We start from the raw sequence: 26,868 nt of genomic DNA, 5'->3' as shown, positions 1-26,868 counted from the left end.
TCTCTAATAAAATGGACCCTATCTCACCAGTGACCTCATCTTGTTATTGCTAATGATCATCTTACTTGAACTCTTAATATTTGGCATTGTGCATTATTCCTTCCTTCTTGACACATATCCTTCACTTGGTTTCCAGGATATCATGTTTCCTGGCTTTTCTCTTATCTCTGGCTGCTTCACCTCAAACTTCTTCACCTCCTCCCTTAGACCTCTAAGTATTTTGGTGACCCAAGGCCCTGACCCTTGCTCTCTTCTCACCTCTATGATCTTATCTGGGTAATTTCAGCTAGCCCAGGGCCTTAAATAGCATTGTTAGAAGATAACTCAAATTTATATCTCCAGCCTAGCCTTCTTTTTTGAGCACCAAGCTCTTACATGCTACTTGATATTTCAATGTAGATGTATAATAGAAAACTGAAACTTAAAACAAACATGGTGGCTGGACACAGTGGTTCATGCCTATAATCCCAGCACTTTGGGAGACCAAGGTGGGAGGATCACTTGAGGTCAGGAGTTTGAGACCAACATAGGGAGATCTAATCTCTACAAAAAAACTAAAAATTAACCCGGTGTGATGGCACACCCCTGTGGTTCTAGCTACTTAGGAGACCGAAGTGGGAAGATCACTTGAGCCTGGGAAGTTGAGGCTGCCACGATCATGCCAATGTATTCCAGCCGGTGTGTCAGAGTGAGACCTAGTCTCAAAAACAGAAAGAAAAACAGAAACGAACGAAAAAGAGCATGGCCAAAGCGATGTATTCATACCCTTTCCCAATTTGCTGCTCTTTGGAATCAACTACAATGCAAATTTTTAGTGAAGAGCAGTCTTCTGCCTCACACTAAAGAGATATCATCTATTAAATTACAGGTTTGGGGATCCTTGATTCTTCTTTCTCTCAAAACCTATATCCAATCCACCAGTAAGTTCTGTTGGTTCAAATTTCAGTATGTCCTGAATTTGCCCAGTTACTACCATCTCCACGGCTATAACCTTAGTCCACATCATCTGCTCACCTCACATTTACTGAACAACTGACCTTCCGAATTCATTTAAAACTGAAACTTGGCTGGCAGGTTATTTTAAAACAGTCATACCTTAAACTTCTCCAGGGTCACATATTGTGCATATGTTTTTGTTTTTAATCTGGATCTTAAAAGATATTTTAGGAAGAAACTTGGAGAAGCAACTTCAAATGTCATTTTAGACTGAAAATGTCTGAGCTCACATTTCAAAAAGACAAACAAATAGCAGAATGAGGAATAGATAGCCAATGGTGAATTTAAAATACTTGCCTGGGTCTTTAGGAATCATTTAAGGCATAAAATCTCATGGAGTTAAAGTTTGTGTAATATAATAAGGCAAAAAGAGAGGGATTTAAAAAAGTGATACTAATGAGCAAGAAGAACGAACAGGAAGCGGTAGGCCCTGTGCTTGAGACAGATGGAGATAACAGACGCTAAAAACAAAGCAGGACTACTTCGTTCCTCTTCGGTCTGTCTTCTGCGTCAAAGACAATGATCTTCAGACTGACTCGAGAGCCTAGAACAAACAGGTTTAAAGAGGGAACTGATGTCAAAGACAAGGGAAGATAGAGAACATCAAGTGCCCTGGCTGAAATAAACTGCACTTCAGGGCTGGAGTGAATCAGAGAATGAGATTTTTGCACCAGTAAACTGTTACCAGTGAAGAATGGTGGTGAGAGGGAGAGGTATTGCCGGACGGGAGAGAAACAACTGCAGTGCAAATTTTTAATAAAGGAAAAAGGTAAATTCTGTAAGTATAGATCAGTGAACCTGACATTAATCCCTGTGCAAAATTATAGACTAGATTATTAAAATGGATGGTTTTTCAAACAGTATGAAAAGAGAGCATGTAAACTCTTACAAAGGGAAGTGGTATTTATTCACTGGGACCCAGCATGTGCTCCTTAAGATTAAGCTATACCAGACTAACCTCATTTTCTTTGGGGTAGGTTAACTGCTACTGTTAAGAAGAGCTAATGTTCAAGCATTTATTTGATGTTAGGCTCTAGGTTAAGTGCTTTACATGCATTTTCTCATTTAATCTTAAGTATCATTTCTCCCCATTTTATACATGAGGAACTATTTAGTAACTAGCTGAAGACAACACAACCAAAAATTGGAGACTATGTTTTTAAGCATAGGCAGCCACATTTCAGAACCCATGGTCTTAATCTCTGTGCTAAGATGCCATTAAAGAATACATAATGGATACAACCAAAGTATGCTATTGAAACTGTACATCTGAATTATGACTATGGCAGTAAGATAGAAAAAGCTAAACCAGATAGTGGTACACTTAGGATGGTCCATAAACAATGGAATGACCATTTTCAGAGTATTTCAGAGTATTCATTGTCTATTCCTAAAAAAGTCTCTACTAATCTTATATCAGAACCACATTCCTATTGTTTGTTAACATTTTCATAATTTGTCTAAATACATCAATGGCATATTATCAAATTTGTGAATGACCTAAAATCTGGTTGGCTAAATGATGTGGTTTGGATGTGTGTCTCCACCCAAATTTCATGTTCAGTTGTAATCCTCAGTGTTGGATGTGGGGTCTACTGGGCGGTGATGGGCTCATGGGAGTGGGTCCTTCATGAATGGCTTAGTACCATCCCTTTGGTACTGTTCTCATGATGGTGTTCTCATGAGATCTGGTTGTTTAAAAGTGTGTGGCACCTCCCCGCTCTCTCTTCCTCCTGCTGTGGCCATAAAAGGTGTGCCCGCTTCCCCTTTGCCTTCTGCCATGATTGAAAGTTTCTTCAGGCTTCCCTGGAAGAAGCTATACTTCCTGTACAGCCTGCAGAACTGTGAGCCAATTAAACCTCTTTTCTTTATAAATTACTCAGTTGCAGTGATATGGTTTGCCTCTGTGTCCCCACCCAAATCTCATGTCTAACTGTAATCTCTACATGCCAGGGGAGGGAGCTGGTGGAAGGTAATTGGATCATGGGATGCATATCTCCCTCTCTGTTCTTATGATAGTGATTCTAACGAGATCTGATGCTTTAAAATTGTGTGGCACTTTCCCCCTATCTCGCTTTCTCTCCTGTTCTACCGTGGTAAGATATGCTTGCTTCCCCTTCATCTTTTGTCATGATTATAAGTTCTCTGGGGCCTCCCAGTTATGATTCCTGTTAAGCCTGCAGAACTGAGAGTCAATTAAACCTCTTGTCTTCATAAATTACCCATTCTCAGGTAGTTCTTGATAGCAGTGTGAGAATGGACTAACACACTCAGGTACTTTTTTTTTTTTTTTTAAGCAATATGAGAATGGACTAATACACTAATATTGATGACAGAATAGGATTCCCAAAAGATCTTAGCATGTGTGGAATTAAAACAAGATGCAGCTTATTAGGAAAAATGCAAAAAATGATCACTTAGATTTTTAGAAATCTACCCAATATCACATTGGGGGGGAAAATGAGAGCTAATAACATTACATTAGTTGCTGTTTCTCATGTTGTCAGGGCAAACTCAGGCCAATGGTGAAACTTTTCACCAAGCCTAATACCAGATCCTTAATACCAGATCCTTGAACTGACACCTTACTGAAGGGCTCCAATATCACAGGCGGAGAGAACAATGCTAATGATTAAGTCCAGAGAGTAAAGCAGGGGAAAATACTAGAAAACAAGCAATCAAGAAGCTAAGAACTTGTGAGAATTTTTAAAGCAGGAGAGGGAGAAAAAGATTCAGCAAAACCAAAGTCTTTCATTCTCTATTTTTTTCCTCATATATGTAGTCTCTTTTCTCTCCTCCCATCTTACATGTGTAGTGGAAGGCCTTCTGTTACCAAGGGCTTTCATTATTTTTCTTACATATACTATAGTAAGGCCTTCAAGTGGGTTCTGTAGCACACAATATTTCTTGATTTATTTTGTTATTTTAATGTTTTTTAATAAAATATTTTAGCTTTATAATAAAATATCTCACAAGTGTAGTATTTTAAAGGATTTTAGATTTGAATATGCATGTGTCTCTTGAGGTTAAGGAAAGCCTACTTTCAGTGTCTGATAGCCACACTGCACTGAAACTATCTTTTTGTTTGGTTCCTATAGGTGTTTTGGGAAGTATGCACTGCAGCTCAAAGGAGCTTTGCATCATGTGAAAAATAGTTTTGATAACAATATGAGTAAACAGTATGATGTGGCTACCAAATAATTTACTGAGTCTTGATACTACATTAGCAAAATTATAATATACAGAAAGAAGGAACTAATGATCTCTTTGCATTTATACTGGAGCCCACACATGGACTAATGCTTAGTTCTGACACTTTAAAAGGGTGAATAGGCATATCTGTATTTCCAGAGGTAACCTGGGTCGTGAAGCAATTTGGAATCATGTAATATGATAAATTCTTGAAGAAATTGGAGTTTTCTTCTGGAGAAGATATTCGTGTTTATCAAACTGTAAAAGCAACTGAAACAATAATAACTTAAAAGATCAAGTAGAAAATTGTGAGTTTTATCAATGGGAATGTAGTGTAGTGGCTAAAAGCACAGGTTCTGGATTTCAACTGCCTGGGGTTATAGCCCAGGTTTACTACTTAGTAGCTATTTAACCTTACACAAGTTACTTAACTGCTGTGTGCTGCAGTTTCTCCATCTGTAAAATGGTCAAGGTAGTAGCACATGTCATTAGAATTAAATAAATAAGCTATATAAAACACAGATAACATTGATTGACACCAATGATTAGGCAGCAGATACATTTATTAATAAAGTGCAATGGAAATTTTCCTCTTGTTGGATCACAGTAAACTAATGGGATTAGACTTGAGGATGGCTTAACTAAGACAGAAAGTGATCGAGAAAGTAAGAGTAGTAATGACTGGTTTTGAGAATTTAATTTTCTGTGCTTATTATGAAATAAATTTAGCTGAATAAAAATGCATTATAATTACTAGGGTTAGGGTATCTTAAAATATCTAGTGAGGCTGTATAACCTAGCAAGATCATACAAACTGATTGCTATTGGATTTTAAGAAATGGAATTGTCAAGAAGATAAGTAATCAATATGGCTTGGCTGTGTCCCCACCAAAATCTCATCTTGAATTATAGCTCTCATTATTCCCTCATATTGTAGGAGTGACCTGGTGGGAGACAATTGAATCATGGGGGCAGATTTCCCCATACGTTCTCGTGGTAGTGAATAAGTCTCACGAAATCTGATGATTTCATAAGGGGAACCCCCTTTTGCTTGGCTTTCATTCTGTCTTGCCTGCTGCCATGTAAGATGTGCCTTTCGCCTTATGCCATTATTCTGAGGCCTCCCCAGCCACATGGAATTCTGAGTCCTTTAAACCTCTTTTTCTTTATAAATCACCCAGTCTTGGGTACATCTTTATCAGCAGTGTGAAAATGGACTAATATAGTAATCTTGCAAGCCTGCACAAACTTGGGCTTTGTATAAAAAGCCATGATAATAAAACTTGTTGAGAATATCCTACCAAAATCACTATGAAAGTCATCTCTCCCTTTTACTATGAGCAGAGGTGGCCCATTAGAATAATATAGTATCTCTGGACTATCTATAGTAAGAAAATGTGTATATACAAATTAAATGCATGTATTATGAAGTAATTTTTTTCACACCTCTTAGCAATTGATATTTCATGTCCACTGTGTACTTTGTTTGAAATCTTCTTCCTCCAAATGGCACATTTGGAAATAGGAGCATTTTATTTGACAAAGGTAAGAGTTGGATATCATTAACTGCTATCTTTAAATAAGTGAAATGTATGGTATAGAAGAGTAACTGGACTTTTAATAAGGTTTTAGAAGTCAAAATGAAGACACTAATGTGAATGATGGTGGATTTCAATTGTCTCCTGGGCATTTTGGCTATTGGGTTAGGAGAGTATGGGACCCAGAATGTTCTGTTTCTTTCACTCCTTTAACAAATTTTTATTGAACACCTACTATGTGCTGACCTCTTTTCTAAGTCTTGACAAAAGAGTAGCAACAAGGCAGAAAACATCTCTGCTCTCAAAGAACTTACATTCTAGTAAGGAGACCCAATAAATAAATAAAGAAGAAAACTCCAGAGAGTGTTAGTAGAGAATTAAATGGGAAATAAAAAGTAAAAGTAAAAAACTCGATGACTACTTTGAATAGAGTGGCCAGGAAGGCCTCTCTAAAGCACTGACATCTCAACTGAGACATCTGTGATAATAAGGAGCTAGAACTATGAGGGTCAAGAGAGAAAAAAAAGAACTATTCCAAAAAAAGAGAAGAGCTGGTACAAAAATCCTAAGGTGAGAGAGAAGATGAGTTTTGTGGAAAGATTGTAGACAGGGTAGATAATGTTTACAGAAACTTCAGAGGTGCAGAGTCCAGATCATTTCTGACATTGTAGGACAAGGTAAGAAATTCAGATTTGGCTTGGCTTGGTGGCTAACACCTGTAATCCCAGCACTCTGGGGGAGGATCACTTGAGCCCAGAAGTTCAAGATCAGCCTGAGCAATATAATGAGAACACATCTCTACAAAAAGTTAAAAAAAAAAAAAAAAAAAAAAAAAGCCTGGTGTGGTGGTACACCTGTAGTCTGAGCTACTGAGGAAGTGAAGGTGGGAGGATCACTTGAGCCTGAGATATCGAGGCTACAGTGGGCCATGATCATGCCACTGCACTCCAGCCTGAGTGACAGAGAGAGACCCTGTCTCAGAGAAAAGACAACAAATCTAGATTTTTATCTATGATCAGAAGCTAGCCATTTAGAAGGTTTTAGAAGGTTTTAATCATAAGAGTGAGATGATCTGATTTATATTTTAAATAATTCTTGGTGTTACATAAAAGATACAGAAAGCAAGAGTGCAAGCAGGGAAACCAATAAGAAGGTTGTATCAAAAGTACAGGCGAGAAATGGAGGCGACTTAGAGGAGGGAAGTAGTCATAATGGAGATAAAGAGAAATGATCCAATTTGGTGTAACTTTTGGAGTTAAAGACGATAGAACTTTGGGAATAGATTGGAAAGAGAAAGAGCTAAATTATGAATGTATTCTAAGTTTTTGACCTGAGCAACCTAATAGAAGAGGTACAGTTTCCTTTTTTTTTCTTCTTTTTAAATTTTTATTATACTTTAAGTTCTAGGGCACATGTGCACAACGTGCAGGTTTGTTACTTATGTATACATGTGCCATGTTGGTATGCTGCAACCATTAACTCGTTATTTACATTAGGTATATCTCCTATTGCTATCCCTCCCCTCCCTCTCCCCACAATAGGCCCTGGTGTGTGATGTTCCCCTTCCTGTGTCCAAGTGATCTCATTGTTCAATTCCCACCTTTGAGTGAGAACATGCAGTGTTTGGTTTTCTGTTCTTGCAATAGTTTGCTGAGAATGGTTTCCAGCTACATCCATGTCCCTACAAAAGATACAAACTCATCCTTTTTTATGGCTGCATAGTATTCCATGGTGTATATGTGCCACATTTTCTTAATCCAGTCTGTCAGTGATGGACATTTGGGTTGATTCCAAGTCTTTGCTATTGTGAATAGTGCCACAGTAAACATACATGTGCATGTGTCCTTAGAGCAGCATGATTTATAATCCTTTGGGTATATACCCAGTAATGGAATGGCTGGGTCAAATGGTATTTCTAGTTCTAGATCCTTGAGGAATCACCACACTGTTTTCCACAATGGTTGAACGAGTTTACACTCCCACCGACAGTGTAAAAGTGTTCCTATTTCTCCACATCCTCTCTAGTACCTGTTATTTCCTGACTTTTTAATGATTGCCATTCTAACTGGTGTGAGATGGTATCTCATTGTGGTTTTCATTTGCATTTCTCTGATAGCGAATGATGATGAGCATTTTTTCATGTGTCTGTTGGCTGTATAAATGTCTTCTTTTGAGAATTGTCTGTTCATATCCTTTGCCCACTTTTTGATGGGGTTGTTTTTTTCTTGTGAATTTGTTTGAGTTCTTTGTAGGTTCTGGATATTAGCCCTTTGTCAGATGAGTAGATTGCAAAAATGTTCTCCCATTCTGTAGGTTGCCTGTTCACTCTGATGGTAGTTTCTTTTGCTGTGCAGAAGTTCTTTAGTATAATTAGATCCCATTTGTCAATTTTGGGTTTGGTTGTCATTGCTTTTGGTGTTTTAGACATGAAGTCCTTGCCCATGCCTATGTCGTGAATTGTATTACATAGGTTTTCTTCTAGGGTTTTTATGGTTTTAGGTCTAACATTTAAGTCTCTAATCCATCTTGAATTAATTTTCGTATAAGGAGTAAGGAAAGGATCCAGTTTCAGCTTTCTACTTATGGCTAGCCAATTTTCCCAGCACCATTTATTAAATAGGGAATCCTTTCCCCATTTCTTGTTTTTGTCAGATTTGTCAAAGATCAGATGGTTGTAGATGTGTGGTATTATTTCTGAGGGCTCTGTTCTGTTCCATTGGTCTATATCTCTGTTTTGGTACCAGTACCATGCTGTTTTGGTTACTGTAGCCTGGTAGTACAGTTTGAAGTCAGGTAGCATGATGCCTCCAGTTTTCTTCTTTTGGCTTAGGATTGTCTTGGCAACGCAGGCTCTTTTTTGGTTCCATATGACCTTTAAAGCAATTTTTTCCAATTTTGTGAAGAAAGTCATTGGTAGCTTAATGGGAATGGCATTGAATCTATAAATTACCTTGGGCAGTATGGCCATTTTCACGATATTGATTCTTCCTATCCATGAGCATGGTATGTTCTTCCATTTGTTTGTGTCCTCTTTTATTTCACTGAGCAGTGGTTTGTGGTTCTCCTTGAAGAGGTCCTTCACATCCCTTGTAAGTTGGATTCCTAGGTATTTTATTCCCTTTGAAGCAATTGTGAATGTGAGTTCATTCATGATTTGGCTCTCTGTCTGTTACTGGTGTATAAGAATGCTTTTGATTTTTGCACATTGATTTTGTATCCTGAGACTTTGCTGAAGTTGCTTATCAGCTTAAGGAGCTTTTGGGCTGAGATGATGGGGTTTTCTAAGTATACAATCATGACATCTGCAAACAGGGACAATTTGACTTCTTCTCTTCCTAATTGAATATGCTTTATTTCTGTCTCTTGCCTGACTGCCCTAGGCAGAATTTCCAACACTATGTTGAATAGAAGTGGTGAGAGAGGGCATCCCTGTCTTGTGCCAGTTTTCAAAGGGAATGCTTCCAGTTTTTGCCCATTCAGTATGATACTGGCTGTGGGTTTGTCATAAATAGCTCTTATTATTTTGAGATACATTCCATCAATACTAAATTTATTGAGAGTTTTTAGCATGAAAGGCTGTTGAATTTTGTCAAAGGGCTTTTCTGCATCTATTGAGATAATCATGTGGTTTTTGTCTTTGGTTCTGTTTATATGCTGGATTATGTTTATTGATTTGTGTATTTTGAACCAGCCTTGCATTCCAGGGATGAAGCCCACTTGATCATGGTGGATAAGCTTTTTGATGTGCTGCTGGATTCGGTTTGCCAGTATTTTGCTGAGGATTTTTGCATCGATGTTCATCAGGGATATTCGTCTAAAATTCTCTTTTTTTGTTGTGTCTCTGCCAGGCTTTCGTATCAAGACGATGTTGGCCTCATAAAATGAGTTAGGGAGGATTCCTTCTTTTTCTATTGATTGGAATAGTTTCAGAAGGAATGGTACCAGCTCCTCCTTTTACCTCTGGTAGAATTTGGCTGTGAATCCATCTGGTCCTGGACTTTTTTGGTTGGTAGTCTATTAATTATTGCCTCAATTTCAGAGCCTGCTTTTGGTCTATTCAGGGATTCAACTTCTTCCTGGTTTAGTCTTGGGAGAGTGTAAGTGTCCAGGAATTTATCCATTTCTTCTAGGTTTTCTAGTTTATTTGCATAGAGGTGTTTATAGCATTCTCTGATGGTAGTTTGTATTTCTGTGTGGTTGATTCCTTTATCATTTTTTATTGCATCTGTTTGATTCTTCTCTCTTTTCTTCTTTATTAGTCTTGCTAGCGGTCTATCAATTTTGTTGATCTTTTCTAAAACCAGCTCCTGGATTCAGTGATTTTTTGAAGAGTTTTTTTGTGTCTCTATCTCCTTCAGTTCTGTGCTGATCTTAGTTATTTCTTGCCTTCTGCCAGCTTTTGAATGTGTTTGCTCTTGCTTCTGTAGTTCTTTTAATTGTGATGTTAGGGTGTCAATTTTAGATCCTTCCTGCTTTCTCTTGTGGGCATTTAGTGCTATAAATTTCCCTCTACACACTGCTTTAAATGTGTCCCAGAGATTCTGGTATGTTGTATCTTTGTTCTCATTGGTTTCAAAGAATATCTTTATTTCTGTCTTCATTTTGTTATGTATCCAGTAGTCATTCAGGAGCAGGTTGTTCAGTTTCCATGTAGTTGAGTGGTTTTGATTGAGTTTCTTAGTCCTGAGTTCTAGTTTGATTGCATTGTGGTCTGAGAGACTGTTGTTAAAATTTACATTTGCTGAGGAGTGCTTTACTTCCAACTATGTGGTCAGTTTTGGAATAAGTGTGATGTGGTGTGAGAAGAATATATATTATGTTTTGGGGTGGAGTGTTCTGTAGATGTCTATTAGGTCTACTTGGTGCTGAGTTGAGTTCAGTTCCTGGATATCTTTGTTAACTTTCTGTCTCATTGATCTCTCTAATCTTGACAGTGGATTGGTAAAGTCTCCCATTATTATTGTATGGGAATCTAAGTCTCTTTGTAAGGCTCTAAGGACTTACTTTATGAATCTGGGTGCTCCTGTATTGGGTGTGTATATATTTAGGATAGTTAGTTCTTCTTGTTGAATTGATCCCTTTACCATTATGTAATGGCCTTCTCTGTCTCTTTTGATCTTTGTTGGTTTAAAGTCTGTTTTTCAGAGACTAGGATTGCAACCCCTGCCTTTTTTTGTTTTCCATTTGCTTGGTAGATCTTCCTCCATCCCTTTATTTTGAGCCTATGTGTGTCTCTGCATGTGAGATGGGTCTCCTGAATACAGCAAACTGATGGGTCTTGACTCTTTATCCAATTTGCCAGTCTGTGTCTTTTAATTGGACCATTTAGTCCATTTACATTTAAGGTTAATATTGTTATGTGTTAACTTGATCCTGTCATTATGATATTAGCTGGTTATTTTACTCATTAGTTGATGCAGTTTCTTCCTAACATCGATGGTCTTTACCTTTTGGCATGTTTTTGCAATGGCTGGTACCAGTTGTTCCTTTCCATGTTTAGTGCTTCCTTCAGGATCTCTTGTAGGGCAGGCCTGCTGGTGACAAAATCTCTGAGCATTTGCTTGTCTGTAAAGGATTTTATTTCTCCTTCACTTATGAACTTAGTTTGGCTGGATATGATATTCTGAGTTGAAAATTCTTTTCTTTAAGAATGTTGAATATTGGCCCCCACTCTCTTCTGCCTTGTAGAGTTTCTGCCGAGAGATCTGCTGTTAGTCTGATGGGCTTCCCTTTGTGGGTAACCCGACCTTTCTCTCTGGTTGCCCTTAACATTTTTTCCTTCATTTCAACTTTAGTGAATCTGACAATTATGTGTCTTGGAGTTGCTCTTCTTGAGGAGTATCTTTGCGGTGTTCTCTGTATTTCCTGAATTTGAATGCTGGCCTGCCTTGCTAGGTTGGGGAAGTTCTCCTGGATAATATCCTGCCGAGTGTTTTCCAACTTGGTTCCATTCTCCCCGTCACTTTCAGGCACACCAATCAGACGTAGATTTGGTCTTTTCACATAATCCTGTATTTCTTGGAGGCTTTGTTCATTTCTTGTTACTCTTTTTTCTCTAAACTTTTCTTCTTGCTTCATTTCATTCATTTGATCTTCAATCACTGATACTCTTTCTTCCAGTTGATCGAGATGGTTACTGAAGCTTGTGCATTTGTCATGTAGTTCTTGAGTCATGGTTTTCATCTCTATTAGTTCATTTATGGACTTCTCTGCTTTGGTTATTCTAGTTATCCATTCTTCCATTCTTTTTTCAAGGTTTTTAGTTTCTTTGCGCTGGGTACATAGTTCCTCCTTTAGCTCTGAGAAGTTTGATTGACTGAAGCCTTCTTCTCTCAACTCGTCAGAGTCATTCTCTGTCCAGCTTTGTTCCATTGCTGGTGATGAGCTGCGTTCCTTTGGAGGGGGAGATGCGCTCTGGTTTTTTGAATTTCCAGCTTTTCTACACTGCTTTTTTCCCCATCTTTGTGGTTTTATCTGCCTTTGGTCTTTGATGTTGGTGACGTACTGATGGGGTTTTCGTGTGGTGTCCTTTCTGTTTGTTAGTTTTCCTTCTAACAGTCAGGGCCCTCAGCTGCAAGTCTGTTGGAGTTTTCTTGAGGTCCACTCCAGACGCTGTTTGCCTGGGTATCAGCAGCGGAGGCTGCGAAGATAGAATATTGCTGAACAGCAAGTGTTGCTGTCTGATTCTTGCTCTCGAAGCTTCTTCTCAGAGGTATACCCAGCCCTGTGAGGTGTGAAGTGTCAATGTGCACCTAGTGGAGGATGTCTCCCAGTTAGGCTACTCAGGGGTCAGGGACCCACTTGAGCAGGCAGTCTGTCCGTTTTCAGATCTCAACCTCCGTGCTGGGAGAACCACTGCTCTTTTCAAAGCTGTCAGACAGGGACATTTACATCTGTAGAGGTTTCTGCTGCTTGTTGTTTAGCTATGCCCTGTCTCCAGAGGTGGAGTCTACAGAGGCAGGCAGGCCTCCTTGTGCTGCGGTGGGCTCCACCCGGTTCCAGCTTCCCAGAGGCTTTGTTTACCTACTTAAGCCTCAGCAATGGTGGGTTCCCCTACCCCAGCCTTGCTGCCGCCTTGCAGTTAGATCTCAGACTACTGTGCTGGCAATGAGGGAGGCTTCGTGGACGTGGGACCCTGTGGGCCAGGCGTGGGAAATAAGCTCCTGGTGTGCCATTTGTTAAGACCCTTGGTAATGCGCAGTATTAGGGTGGGAATTACCTGATTTTCCAGGTGTTGTGTGTCTCAGTTTCCCTTGGCCTGGAAAAGGAATTCTCTTCCCCCTTGCGCTTCCCAGGTGAGGTGATGCCTCACCCTGCTTCAGCTCTCACTGGTTAAGCTGCACCCACTGACCAACACCAACTGTCTGACATGCCCCAGTGAGATGAACCCGGTACCTCAGTTGAAAATGCAGAAATCACCCGTCTTCTGTGTTGCTCATGCCAGAGCTGGAGGCTGGAGCTCTTCCTATTCTGCCATCTTGTGCACCCTGCCCCGAGGTACAGTTTTCTGATATCTGTGAACATGGGGAAGAAATAATTTTGGTCAGAAAAATGAAACATTCTTTTTAGTATATGTGCTGTTAAGGTGAGCACAGAAAAATGAAATATTCTTTTAAGGACAAATTAAGTTTTAGATACCTATTAGCCATCCAAGAATGCTTATGAAGTATGAAGTTGAATAATTGAATCTAAGTTTCAGAAGAGAGATGACAAATGGAAGATATTGGTTTGAAAGCCTAGACCATCTGAAGCTATGAGAATGAATGAGAACACTTAAGAGAATAGGGCCAAGTTACTGAGCCCATGAAAATGCCAACATTTGGAGACTGGGTAGAGAAAGAGGAGAATCCAGAATAGAAGATGCAGAGGGACGAGCCAGTAGTCTGGTCCATTATGCAATTATCTATGGATAATGAGAGTTTTATATATTCCTTTAAAGTCTACAATCTACAGATTTTAAAGGAAGATATACAACTCTCATTATCCATAGATAATTGGTTATAAACAAATTCCAAAAATAATCCACAGATAAAATACTCAAATAAGTGAGTTCATCAAGGCTACTCAAATAAGTGAGCTCATTAAGGCAATAATTAGGAGGAAATAAATCACTTCAAGGTAGGAGTGGCCAACTATGTCAAATGTTGCTGAGAAGTGAGGTAATAAAAGAACAAAATAGAGGCTATTGAATTTGGCAGCCTCAATGGTATGAGGAACACTGAAGCTCAACTGGAATAAATTGAGGAAAGAATGTGAGGTGAGTAAAGAAGGAGCAACTACTAACAGGAGAAAAAGCCTCTGGATATTGTAGATGTGAGTGCTTTTGGAAGCTGGGCAGGCCTACTCACAATATTGAAGGACCTTAATGAAAGATTTACTATGACTTAAAATGAGGGGATTGGTGCACATGTTTGTGAGTTTGACCAGATAACCTTGGAAATATCTGTCACACAGGTATGTTCTAGTATCATTTTATTCTACAGTATTTGATATTGTTCTCTTGTTTGCCTAAATTATCAGTGTTGTGTCCCCTACCTGATCCCTCTACAACCTTATGAAAGATAGATAAATTATTTTCATTTGTCTTTATTAAATAGAATGAATTTTTATTACTTTCTCAGTAGACTATAGATTGGGAAAAATTGATGTTATTCAACTATCTTACAATGTAGATAAGACAATTAAGACTCCAGGAAGTGAAATGATTAGTCAAATAGAAAATTCAAAGATAATAGCAAATCTAAGACTAGAACCCATCTCCTAGTCTCATTTTTCATCATCTTATTACTCCTCTATTTTTGGTTTATATCTTTTTTTTAGACTATCTGCTTAGAATAAGAACTTTCAGAGTTGTGTTGCTAAAAATAGTAAAACAAAAAAACAAACAAAAACTAGAAATACTCAGCATTAGATAATTGGTGAAGTTCCTTTTCCATTCATTCCTCTAGCTACTGGAACACTGACAGCTGATGGCTGTTAGCCAAGTCCTTCTCTGGGAATTGACAAGTCATAGAGTCAGGTGGACTCAGCAGCAATCTGTCATAAGATAGAAATGCTGAACCCAGGGTCAAGCATAAGCAGGGCTGAAGGGCACAATTAAACTGCATTGGCACCTCCCAATCGGTACAAACCTATGGCCACAAGAGGGGCCCCTTATGATTAGCTCAGGGAGGAGAAAGTCCAGACTTGGTTCACAGGTGGGTCATCCCAATATGAGGAGCAAGCTAAAAATGAACTGCTGTTGCACTGTGATCTCACTCAAGAATGTCTCTGAAAGAAAGCTGAGGAGGGAAATCTTCACATGTATTTTGGCAGTGCACTTGCTCTTCCACCTTGTGCAAAAAGAACAGTAAACCAAAGTTGCAATCTACACCAATTCATGAGAAGAGGGAAATGATTTAGCTGTTTGTTTAGGGACCAGGAAAAACAAAAATTGGAAAATTGGTGTATTAGTCCATTTTCACACTGCTATAAGGAATACCACCTGAGACTGGTTAATTTATAAAGGAAAGAGGCTTAATTGACTGACAGTTCCACATGGCGAGGGAGGCCTCAGGAAACTTACAGTCATGGCAGAAGAAGAAGCCAGCACCTTCTACACAGGGTGGCAGGAGAGAGAAGGGCCTATGAAGGAGGAAGTTTCAAACACATTTAAAACCATGAGATCTCATGAGAACCCAATCTCTATCATGAGAACAGCATGGGGAAACCACCCCCATGATCCAGTCACCTTCCACCAGGTTCCTCCCTCAACACATGGGGATTATGAGGATTACAATTCCAGATGAGATTTAGGTGGGGACACAGAGACAAACCACATCAATTGGTAAGAAGCACATCTGGAGAAGATGCATGTGGGTAGTTTATGGGAATGAGCCCAAGTGTGAAGATCTTTGTATCACATGCCAATACCTGTTAGAGGGCATCCTTCAACGAAAAGGCGCTAAACAAAAAAGACAGAATGACTGCCAGTTAATAACAGCCAGCCTCTATTATCAGCAACCTCTCTGCTGGCACAATGGTCAATAAACAGAGTGGTCACAGTGGCAGGGATTGGGACTATACATGGGCCAAAGATCATAGGTCCCACCCACCAGGGCCAATCTAGCTATTTCCACTGCCAAATAGCCTAACTCCTAGCAACAGAGACCAATGTTAAGCATAATTCACAAGGACGTTGAGCAACTACTTGGTGCCAAATTAACTACCCTGAATTCCTTCCATCTTGCCAGGGACAGCAATTCGCCTTGGCTGGGATTAACACATATTGCATGTATGGGTTTGCCTTTCCTGTTCACAACCTCAGCCAGCACCACTATCTAAGGGCTTATAGAGTGTTTGATTCACTTACATTAGATCTTGTACAATACTACATCAGACTAAGGACCCATTTGACAACAAAGGACATATGGAAGTGAACACATGACCACACGATCCACTGGATCTATCATACTTTGCACTACATAGAAATTACTAATCTGATGGAGTGATAGAATAGCATTTTGAAAGTGGAACTGAGGCACCAGCTTGGATAGGATACTCTGCAGGAATTGAGTGCTGTGTTCCAAGACCTAGCATACACTCTAACCAATGACCATTGTATGATGCTCTGTCCCCAGTAGGTTGAATGTATGGGACTCAGACCTAAGAGAAGTAAGCAAAATTAGCCCTACTTACCATCCATCCAAGTGACCAGCTTGTAGAATTTGTGCTTCCCATCACTACAACTCTAGAAAATGCAGATCTAGATGTTCTGCTCCCTAGAGAGTGAAGTGTTCCATCAAAGGACATAACAAGAGTCCTATTAAACTTTAAAACTACTACTGTCATTTTGGTGTCCTCATGACATGAAGAAGGCGAGGAAAGTAATACACAATGAAATAAGTCACATCCAGGCAAGGATGCTTGGCTCTGATCATCAAAGGAGGTAGGGCTGCTGGTTCACTATAAGTATAGGGGAGAATATGTTCAGCACTGATGTACATATTGGGGCACGTATTGGTATGCTACATTGCCCAATTTTGACAATGATTGGATAAATGCAACAGCTATGGCCCAAGAAAGTCATGGTGACTGGGGGCTGAGACTGTAGGGATGAGGATCTGGGTTACACTATTGTGTAAACCACTGAGAACAATAGATGTGTTAGCTGATGGTGAGTGGAATCAATATAACTATTACTAGAAGAAGATAGATACCATGAAACTTAATAAAATATGAGTTAAGTGAATTCAAATGGCACAGGAGATGGACTATAGCAAATATTGTTTTATGTCACCCAGATTCCCTCTCAGAACTGAGGAATTCATTACCTCAGTTGCTGGTAGCATTGGTGACTGATGGCTCTCAGCTGAATTCCTATCTGGGAGCTGCCTTTGACTGAAAAGAGCTGCCTTGCCCAAGTTCATGCTTACTCCTTGGGCACAGTCCCTATTCAAAGCCCTCTAGCCTCTTTGTCTCAAGGAGGGACAACTCTGAAGGGTCATCCCAGCCCCAGAGTTTCCCAAGGATTTTCTTTCTTTCCTTTCTTTCTTATTTTCCTAAAGATGGGGTCTCACTGGGTTGCCCAGGCTGGTCTCAAATTCTTGGCCTCAAGCAATCCTCCCACCTTGGCCTCCAAAAGTGCTGGGATTACAGATGTAAGCCACCATGACTGGCTGCCCTGAGGTTTTTCACTACAGTTCCATTCCTCACTCTACTTAATCCCACTTTCTTCAATTGTCCATAAATACTGATCTTGAGAACTCTTCCCAATAAAATGACTACACACAACACAAATCTCTTTCTTAAAATCTGTTTCTCAGAGAATAGTTCAAAAATTATATGGCACATCTATGTGAGATAATAGCTTGTAGTCATGAGAATGATATGGTAGTAGAAAATTTCATGAAATCAGGAACATCAGGTGAGAAAAAATGTGAAATATTTGCTCTCACTTTTATTAAAAAATGTATATGGATATGTGTAAATACACCCTGAGAAAAAGCATGAAGTTGTAAAATATTAAGTGGTTATCTTTGGGTCCCAGTGATAGCAACAGGAGGCAGCCAAGTGCCTTGGCAGATAGGCAGTGGTACCTGGTAAAACCCCATCATCAAGCCAAAGACAGTTTAAAGCCTGAAAGCCAAGCTACAAGTTAAATCCCTGGACCAGATTGAGAACTTGCCTTCCTGTTTGGAGCGCTTTCCTCTGATTGATCCCCATCCTTCACATATTTTACACAAACTTACCCCTTCCCAATCAGTTTTCTACACTGTCATGCCCACTTTGAGTGGTGTCTTCACTTTAATCTTTTTTGCATACTCAAAAACCAATCAGCACACACTCTCCATTCTGTGCCTATAGATAACCCAGACTCAGTCAGTAGAGGAGAGATGTCCTAACTTCAGGGAAGAGACAACCTGATTTCAGGGAAGCTGACCTTCCCTTTCCGTCCCTTCTCCAGCTCTCCTCTCCACTGAAAGCCATTTTCATCACTCAATAAAATTCTTGTTCTTTACTGTCCTTCAATTGTCCACGTGGACACCAGACAAGACCTCAGGACCCACTGATTGTAGGTACCCAGAAAGGCTGTCACACTAGCCCTTTGCCCTCACCAGCAGAGGGAAGCCACCCCGTGTGGTAAAGCGAGGGGTCAGCTGATCTGCTAACATGCTGCTGTCCATGGACAGTGGAACTAAAGGACCACTGTAACACCCCCTCTGGGGCTTCGTGGTCGTGGGCACCCTCACCTGGGCACCACCACGTTCCCCTTGAGGTGACACACCAGACATAGCCCATATCTGGCCATGGGCCCCACATGGAGCTTGCTCCTGTGTCAGTGCCTGGAAAGGCTGACAGGATTCTGCACACGCTCACTCACTCACGTGCTTCCTCCCACAAGGGGCTAAGCATGGCAGATTGAGTAGATGGGCTACCCCTTCCACAAGTCCAGTGAAGGAGCCAAGAAAAATCCTGTGTCACCAGGCTCATGATGCTTTTTTATATTTTTAAATATTTCTAAAAATCAACATCAGATATGTTATTATTTTTAATCATATCTGTTATTTTGGCAAAAATGTTAACTGTATAATAATATACTTATAAAATTAGAGATATAAGTATAACACAGAAGGAAAGTGAGACAACAAACTCAGAGTTCAATATAGTACATCCCAGATAACCTTCAGTTTAAGAATGGAAAAAAGTTTATCTGTTTCCTCATTCATCCACTGAACTAATTAAAGTTATTAGGTAAAGTACACAACAAGAAAATGAATGTCTAGGGGTTGAATTGCTAGGTCATGTGCTAACTTCGTTTAATCATTTGAGGAACTGCCAGACTGTTTTCCAACATGATGCACCATTTTATATTTATCAATTATTATAAGCCAAAGTATTTTCCACCTTAGTCCCAGAAGGTTTTTCCTATGGTCTACATATTCTTCCAGATACAGATTAGTCATCTCTCTTAGATGGTTCTGTGCAGAGTCCTCACCAAGGGAAAGACTAGGGAGCGTCAGAATAATTTGGTTGGTTCCCAAGACTTTATATAAATGGTAAGAATGAATTAACCATATTAGTTCTTCTTAGAGCCCAAGGCTCTTAGAGCATTTCCATTACCATTCCTGTCCACCCACTTAAGGCATGTATTCATTGGCCCAACCCCCTCAGGAATCCATACATCAAAGGTAGGAACTTTTCTGATTGATATTTCTCTCCGAGACCTTCTCAAAGGATGAGAGCCTAATTCTTATCTGCTTAATTGTTTTGTGTTGTGTAGGAAGCCAAATTTTAATTAAAACCAGAAATTATACAAATTGCCGTCCGGTAAAAGATTGTTTTGTTTGCTTTTTTTTTTCTAAAGAAAATCATGCATCCTCAATTTTATAAACAGGTAATACATGCCTTTCTTGATTCCTCTCTAAGGCTAGATCATCCCAACATTTATAAGAAAATTTGCCGTATAGTATGGTTGAACATAATATTCCATCCCAAGTTTCTCAGCAGTAATTCTCATCTGCCAAAAGGAAGCATACATTTCTTAAAAACCTTTTCTGGTACAAAAATTTTAATGGAGAAATTATAACTTATACAAGTAGCATGTATATTAAGGAGCTCAATAATCACAACGTCTTTAACAGTTTCACAGAAAATGCAGAAGCGTTCTCAACTGAGGTTTCTTAATCAACTCTAAATAAAGCCAAATGAATAACATCAAAATATATTTTTCTGTGAAGCTCTTTTATGAGGAGGTGCAAATTCTGTTCAAGAGTGATGTGGCTACATTTCGTGTGATTTTGAACTTCACTAGTTTTAAGTGTTGTGGTATAAAACATTATTACACTATCTATATATTTTAAAATAATTGATTTCTCCTTTACAAAAATGTTCAAGGATTATATAATATAAAGCTGAGTAGCTGAATAAATTATAAGCTGTGTTTTTGCTATTTCTATTAGGAGGTGGCAATACTAATGGCAAATTGATGTATCATCCTTTGTCAGATCTATTGTAACTGAGTTTTGAACTGTACAGTTTAGAAGTAAGTGAAGTTTTCAGGAATGTATCATTCACAATAATGCAACAGCCCTGTATCTAGCTTTCTGTTGCTCTGTCTTCATAGGAGAAAAAAATTCTTAAACTCTGACATGTGGGTATGTTATATACTATATAACATAATAATAACACAATCACATAATATGTAAATGTGCACATATTATCACATTAATATGTTGCATATTACATATTTCTTGCCCAACAGTATTTAAATTCCTGGATGAATATTAGAGTCACCTGGACAGTTAGTTAAAAGCCATATTTTGTCATAAGTATAATAGAGATTATATTTTATTTAGTATTTTTGAATATATAAATTTTTTACTTGGCTTAAATTTGAAAAGGTACAAAGTTTATGCTGTGGAAAAATCTGTCTCCCAGTCCTATCTGCCAACACCTAGTTATTCCCTTCAGAGGCAAAACCAATATTATCAACCACTTGTGTAATCTTCCAGAAATATTTCATGCATATATAAGCAAATATGTATGTTCATCCTTCTTTTTCAACAGCACTTGTAAAGTATAATACCTCTTGCATTTTTCGCTTAATAAATGTCTTGAAGATTGGCCTCTATCCATACGTATCCAAAGAGAAGTTCCTCATTCCTTTCTGCATATGTATGTATGGATGTTTATATTGTATGGATGCATCCTACATTGTTTAGTTTACCTGAAAAGTTTTTAAAAATACATGTCCCTGGGACCTCTCACAGACCTACGGAATCAAAATCTATGGGTCACAGTCTGGGCATATGAATTTTTAACAAGCTCCCAGGTGACTGTTATCCAGCCAGTTCTGCATCTTCCAGCAGATTGGTTTTGGGGACTCACCTTTCTAGCTTATCTATTCTGAATATCACTATTTTCAGCTGAGTGGTTCAGAAGCTAGAAAGCACACAGGTTACATTTTCCGGGAGGAACCTGACTCATTAGTACATATTTCTGACTGAGAAGGGCATAATCTTTATTGTTTGATTTATAGAACTTTTTTAAGAGAAAAATAATAATTCTTCCTGTAGCTTGCTGCCACTGTACTTAAGCAATGTATTCATTTACCCTGAATCACACTCAGCTGAAATGATTCTCAGCAAGCCTCAACCTCTGCCTTACAGAACTCCCCCAAGCAGCCTCATCTCCCCTGACACTTGGCAGTTCTCAAAGTGGTACCAGAGCATGGGAATAATAATGGCTGAACTTTCTGTAATATGGAAAGGCCACTGTGGAGATTCTGATCAGATCTTCATTGGAAGTGCACCCACACAACCTTTGGAGAAAAACTGATTTTGATTCTCCAAGAAGGCTGTGAAAATCTCCTAGGTCATCAGTATATTCATTCAGTCAAGAGAAAAAATGACTTATTTTTATCAAATGGAAGAATCAAAAGTCAAATGCTGATACAGCTGTATCTTCTCTCACTTTTGCTTTTACCAGTATATAACATTTTTCCCCCTCCTAGAAGCTTGTGGTATAGGACAGAGATTATCTCATGCAGTTTTCTTTAAAGGCCCTAACCTTTGAATTTAGTAATAATGACAGTGTATTTTTGGTCAGTATTTTGAGTAGATGTGGATTTGGGACTATGCGCGTTGCCTAAGAAAATGTAAAAATAGTTAAAACAAAAATATATACATATGGGCATTTTGATTTGGGGTAAGTTTAAAATGTGATTCTGATTATATAACCCCCTCTTCTTCCTATCTAACCCTAAACTGAAACATTTATTCTTTAATTTGTTTCCTTTCTGATTTTATCAGGCAAATTATCAACGAAAAGGTTAAAGTAAAATGATTCAAAAGCTGAATTTTCCTGAAAACCTTGCAAAAAGATTTAGAGCTCTGCTCTAACTGATACGCTGTTTTTGAGCAATTTGAAAAAATAAATCAAATGCTTAAAACAACTGCAATAAAAGATGTGGTGTTCCTCGTTTCTTTGGATGCTAATGGCCCCGGATTCTCAGCATCTTAGCCAATGATAGTGACCTTTGAGATGGATCTTATGGAAGCAGGAAAGGAACTAACGTGTATTGATTACATTCTACATAAATTACTTAGACTAATTATGTAAGATGTAATCGTATGTCTCCATTTTAAAGATGAAGGGATTGAGGCAAAATAACCGTAAGATGAAATTAACTTATCGAAATCACACATTTGGTGAACGGCATAGCTAGGCCTGGAAACTAGTTCTAATTCTAAATACTGTGCTTCTTCCACTAAGTCATGTTCACCATCTAGACAAATTATATAATTCAGAGGCATATTTACAAGAGAAAATAGTCAACATATTTAAATAAACACTTTTCAATATTTTATTATGAATCCCCAAACTAGGTAATTGAGGTGATTCAGTTTCCTGGGGAAGTATTTCCATGGCTGAATGGGTAATTACGAAACCAATTGTGCTCTCAGATCATTCAAGTCACATGTGATTGAGGAGAGGGGCTATTCTGGTATAGTAATGTACATAAATTGTGCATCATTGAGTTTAATTTTTGAATAGTTTGAGTTATAACTGAGTATTACAGCTTCTTGAAGGAGATTCCAAATGAAAAAGGGATTTATACTTTTGTTGTTGTTAATATGTAATTAGTCCTGTAGTACATTTAATCAAGCATTTATAAGTGTATAGATTTAAATCTTAGGTTAAAATATAGGTCACTGACTTACCATACAGTGCTATGGTGCTTCTGTAACAACACTGTACAGAAAGAAATCAGCTTCAATGAAATTCCATTTTTTTTAAGAAGACTACTTACCTGTATTGGACCTCTCCAAGTTTTGGAAAGTCGATGGAGGGTTTACCCGGGTTAGGTGTCTATACCAAACCAAACATTAGACTTTTATAAAAACAAGAAAGGAAATTGTTTTTGAAGGATTGAAGTCACAGTATTTAATGAGAGTAATCTATGTTTTACCTTAGTTACAAATGTATTTATACACTTACATGTACATATGCATGCATATATATGTATATATACATGTATTACACTATAGGTATTGATATCATCTTCCAGCTCTTAGTTAAGCCAATGAAACATCTATGCTGTGGTCTGCTCTGGATTATTCTTCTATATTTTGCCTACTCTTTTTTTAATATCTCACCTTCTTGTCTTAACTGGATGAGATGTCAGGGTCCTTATTTGTATTACCTACTAATGCATTTATAAAAAGTTCCCTCTGAAAACAGTGTGTTTTTTTTGGAATATTTTAATATACTTAAATTTATAGAGTCTAATATAAACACTCATGTATCTAACTTATGGCTTCCTCAAATTTAATATTTTGCTTCATTTTCTTTCATTTTAAAATTACACATTACAGATATATTTGATGTTGCAGCTCCCTTAACCCCCAACAATCCCATTCTCCTTCCTCTTCCTGCATATGACAGCCACGATCCTGAATTTGGTGTCTCTCATTATCAAACATGTTTTAATTTGCTTACTTAAAATGTTTATAGACAATATATAGGGCTCCAGATAAACATGTCAGGTTGAACACATGCACTTATTTTCAACTTCTTCTGAAACTTGATTTAAAATGCTATATGGGCATAATCACACAGAGAAACAAAACAATTCATGCTTTGTGCTCACTTGAAGGTGGGAGTATGTGGCGGGGAGGTTAATATTCTATCAAGATAGGAAAAAGGAGGCTAAAATATCCCTTTAATCAAGAATGCAAAAACTTTCCCAAATTTCCAGCTGACTTTTGCCTTTGTGTTATTGGCGAAAACTCAGCCACATGACCACCACAAGCTGCAACAGTACTAGGATAGTAAGTATTTTGCCTTTCCACCTTCAAAGCAGAGTGAGCGAGGGAGACAGGGGTTGTGCCTATGTGTTGATGAGCCAAACAGTTGGGTTTGCTATAAGGCCCGAACATCCTGTTTGGCTGGGAGGAGGGATTGGAAATATCAATTGGGTTTTAGCAGAGCTACCTTAGGTAAGTTACATAAAGTGCAATGTGCCTGGTTTGCTTTTTAACATCATCTTTAGTTCAGATTTCCCCAAAGTGCTCTGCTTAGAATAAGGATTCAGTGGGATGTTTTTATTTGACCACAGCATAATATGGTCAAATAAGCTTGAAAAATTAGAGTTCACTTACTACACTGTTAAAATATAATTATACAATATTAAGCTATATATAAATTCTCTCTGTCTCAAAATTCCAGCTTCCAGTGTATTCCTTGGCAGACAGTTATGGCTCCTTATTGATTTTTTTCTGTTTTTTACAGTTAGTGAATGTTAAATTAAATTTTATATGAAATTATAGTATTCAGGCCTCTAAACCCCAATTTCTGTCCTTTTATTCCAATTCCTTCCAGTAATATACATATAAAATATGATTTTATTATTTGAGATTAAAATTATAGGACAGTTTCATCTTCTTTTCTTTCAGCTATTTTTTATTTATTTTTGACATTTAAATTTTATTTTTAATTTATCAAAGTAATACGTGCACTTAGTTTATGAAATCAAATAGTCCTAAAATGTTTACAACAAAACCAATAACTCTGTGGCTCTCATTATCAAACATTATCCCCCACCTCCAGGAGCACTATTCCCATGTTTATTCATCTCTCTATTGATCAATGATAGGTGTAGGGGCCAACTGAAAACTTCCATTCACCCTTTAAAGACTTGCTGAAATATCAGCTTGAAAAGGCAGATTAATCAGAGAAAAGGCATACAAATTTATTTAATGTATATACATGAGAGCCTTCAGAATGAAGACCCAAAAATAAAGGAGGAAATTGTCCATTTTATACTTAGGTTCAACAAAGTATGGACAGTGTTTAGAAATATGATTGTACAAAAAGGGTGTGATCTAATGCAAATAAGCTAAGTGGAGAAACCCAGCAAGGCCTGTTCATCTAGATTCTTCTCTGCCTCTCTGAGCATGTGCTCCTTTTCTGGGTACAGGGCAGGACCCTCTCTGGAATAGGGATCTTATTACCTACAGTCAAACAAGGCAGGTTAGATAATTTCTTTATGGCCAGTTTTTACACAGAAAGGCAGAGGGAAAGTTCAAGTAATATTTTTAAATTTTGTGGCTGGCTTTGGTGAAGAGGGATTCTGGTTTCTATGACCACCTTGGGTAAGAAGGATTCTAGTTTCCATAGCTAGCCTCAGGGGAGAGTGGGGCAGAGAGACAGGAGGGTAGGAGGTTAGAGAAAAACTTTTGCTTCTGAGGCTGCTTTTGAAGCCTTCATTTTGGCGTATTGTTTTCTGAGCCCCACCATTGGCATGTATCATTATCTTTTCCCCTTCTTTTCTTAAAAGCTTATCTTTATCTTATATTTCAGAAAGTTTAAACATTTATAGCAGTAACAGAAATAATAAAATTAACCCTCATGCACTTGTCACCAAAATTTCACAATTACTAACACTTGGCCAATTTTGTTGCATTGACATCCTCACCCATTTTCTCCTCTTCAGGCTTATTTATTTTTCCACTTTAAAAAATGTAATTAAAGTAGAATATACATAAGGAAATGTGCACATGTCAAAGTGTACTGCTCACTGAACTTTCATAGAGAGAACACAACTGTGAAATCAGTCCCTAGATCAAGAACTGGAACATTAGGGGCCGCTGAGTCCTCACTCATGACCCATTCCAGTCACTCTCCCTCCAAAAGGAACCACTTTCCTGACTTCTAATAGCATAGATTAATTCCCTCTGGTTGTGTATATTATATAAATGGAATTAAACAATTAGTACCTTTTTGGTCCAAATTCTTTCATTCTGTATTATTTTCTTTTCTTTTCTCTTCTTTTCTTTTTTTTTTTTTTTTTTTTTTTGAGACGGACTTTCATTCTTGTTGCTCAGGCTGGAGTGCAATAGCACGAACTCAGCTCACTGCAACCTCTGCCTCCCGGGTTCAAGCGATTCTCCTGTCTTAGCCTCCCAAGTAGCTGGGATTACAGGCACATGCCACCATGCCCAGCTAATCTTGTATTTTTAGAGAGACCGGTTTCTCCATGTTGGTCAGGCTGATCTTGAACTCCCGACCTCAGGTGATCCGCCAGTCTTGGCCTCCCAAAGTGCTGGGGTTACAGGCACGAGTCACCGTACCCGGCCTCTATTTCTTAATATCTATATTGAATGCAAATTTTCTATAAATATTCAGTCTTTTGGTTGTCTGCTGGAAGTTGTTCTTTCTCATTACTGTTTAGTATTGCATTATGTAAATACACCACTATTTATTTACTCATTCTACTGTTGGGCATTTCAATAATGTCCACTTTGTAGCTATTTCAAATTGCATGGCTATGAACAAGGTAAAACATGTTTTTGGTGATCATATGTTTACATTTCTAATGGGTATATCCCTATAAGGGAAACTGCTGGGTCATAAAGTATGTATACGTTCAGCTACAGTACATACTTCCAAAGCATTTTCTAAAGTTGGTTGTCTAAATATATATTTCCACCAGTGGTATACAGAAGTTCAACATTCTGGTATTTTCTTCCTTCCATTTTAGCTACTGTGATAGGATTGCAGTTTATCTTATGGTTTTAATTTGAAATTTGTAAACTAATGAAGTCGAACACCTTTTCATGTTGTGTATGGGCCATTTGGATACTTATTTTTTTTGTTA

At 38.2% G+C, this 26,868-nt stretch overlaps 1 long non-coding RNA gene across 1 annotated transcript in view; it reads left to right on the top strand.

Annotated features, from left to right (window-relative positions):
• Positions 1-1,524: 1,524 nt before the first annotated feature.
• LOC135967567 (uncharacterized) overlaps positions 1,525-26,868 on the top strand; it is a 230,690-nt gene continuing 205,346 nt past the window's right edge. Inside the window, exon 1 of the long non-coding RNA XR_010581742.2 lies at positions 1,525-1,765. This is a non-coding gene — a long non-coding RNA (uncharacterized lncRNA). The remainder of the gene's footprint in view (positions 1,766-26,868) is intronic.

Source organism: Macaca fascicularis, chromosome 15 (assembly GCF_037993035.2).
Source record: "Macaca fascicularis isolate 582-1 chromosome 15, T2T-MFA8v1.1".
Taxonomy (NCBI): domain Eukaryota; kingdom Metazoa; phylum Chordata; class Mammalia; order Primates; family Cercopithecidae; genus Macaca; species Macaca fascicularis.
Note: the sequence above shows the minus strand (reverse complement) of the source record. Positions and strands in the feature narration are given on the sequence as shown.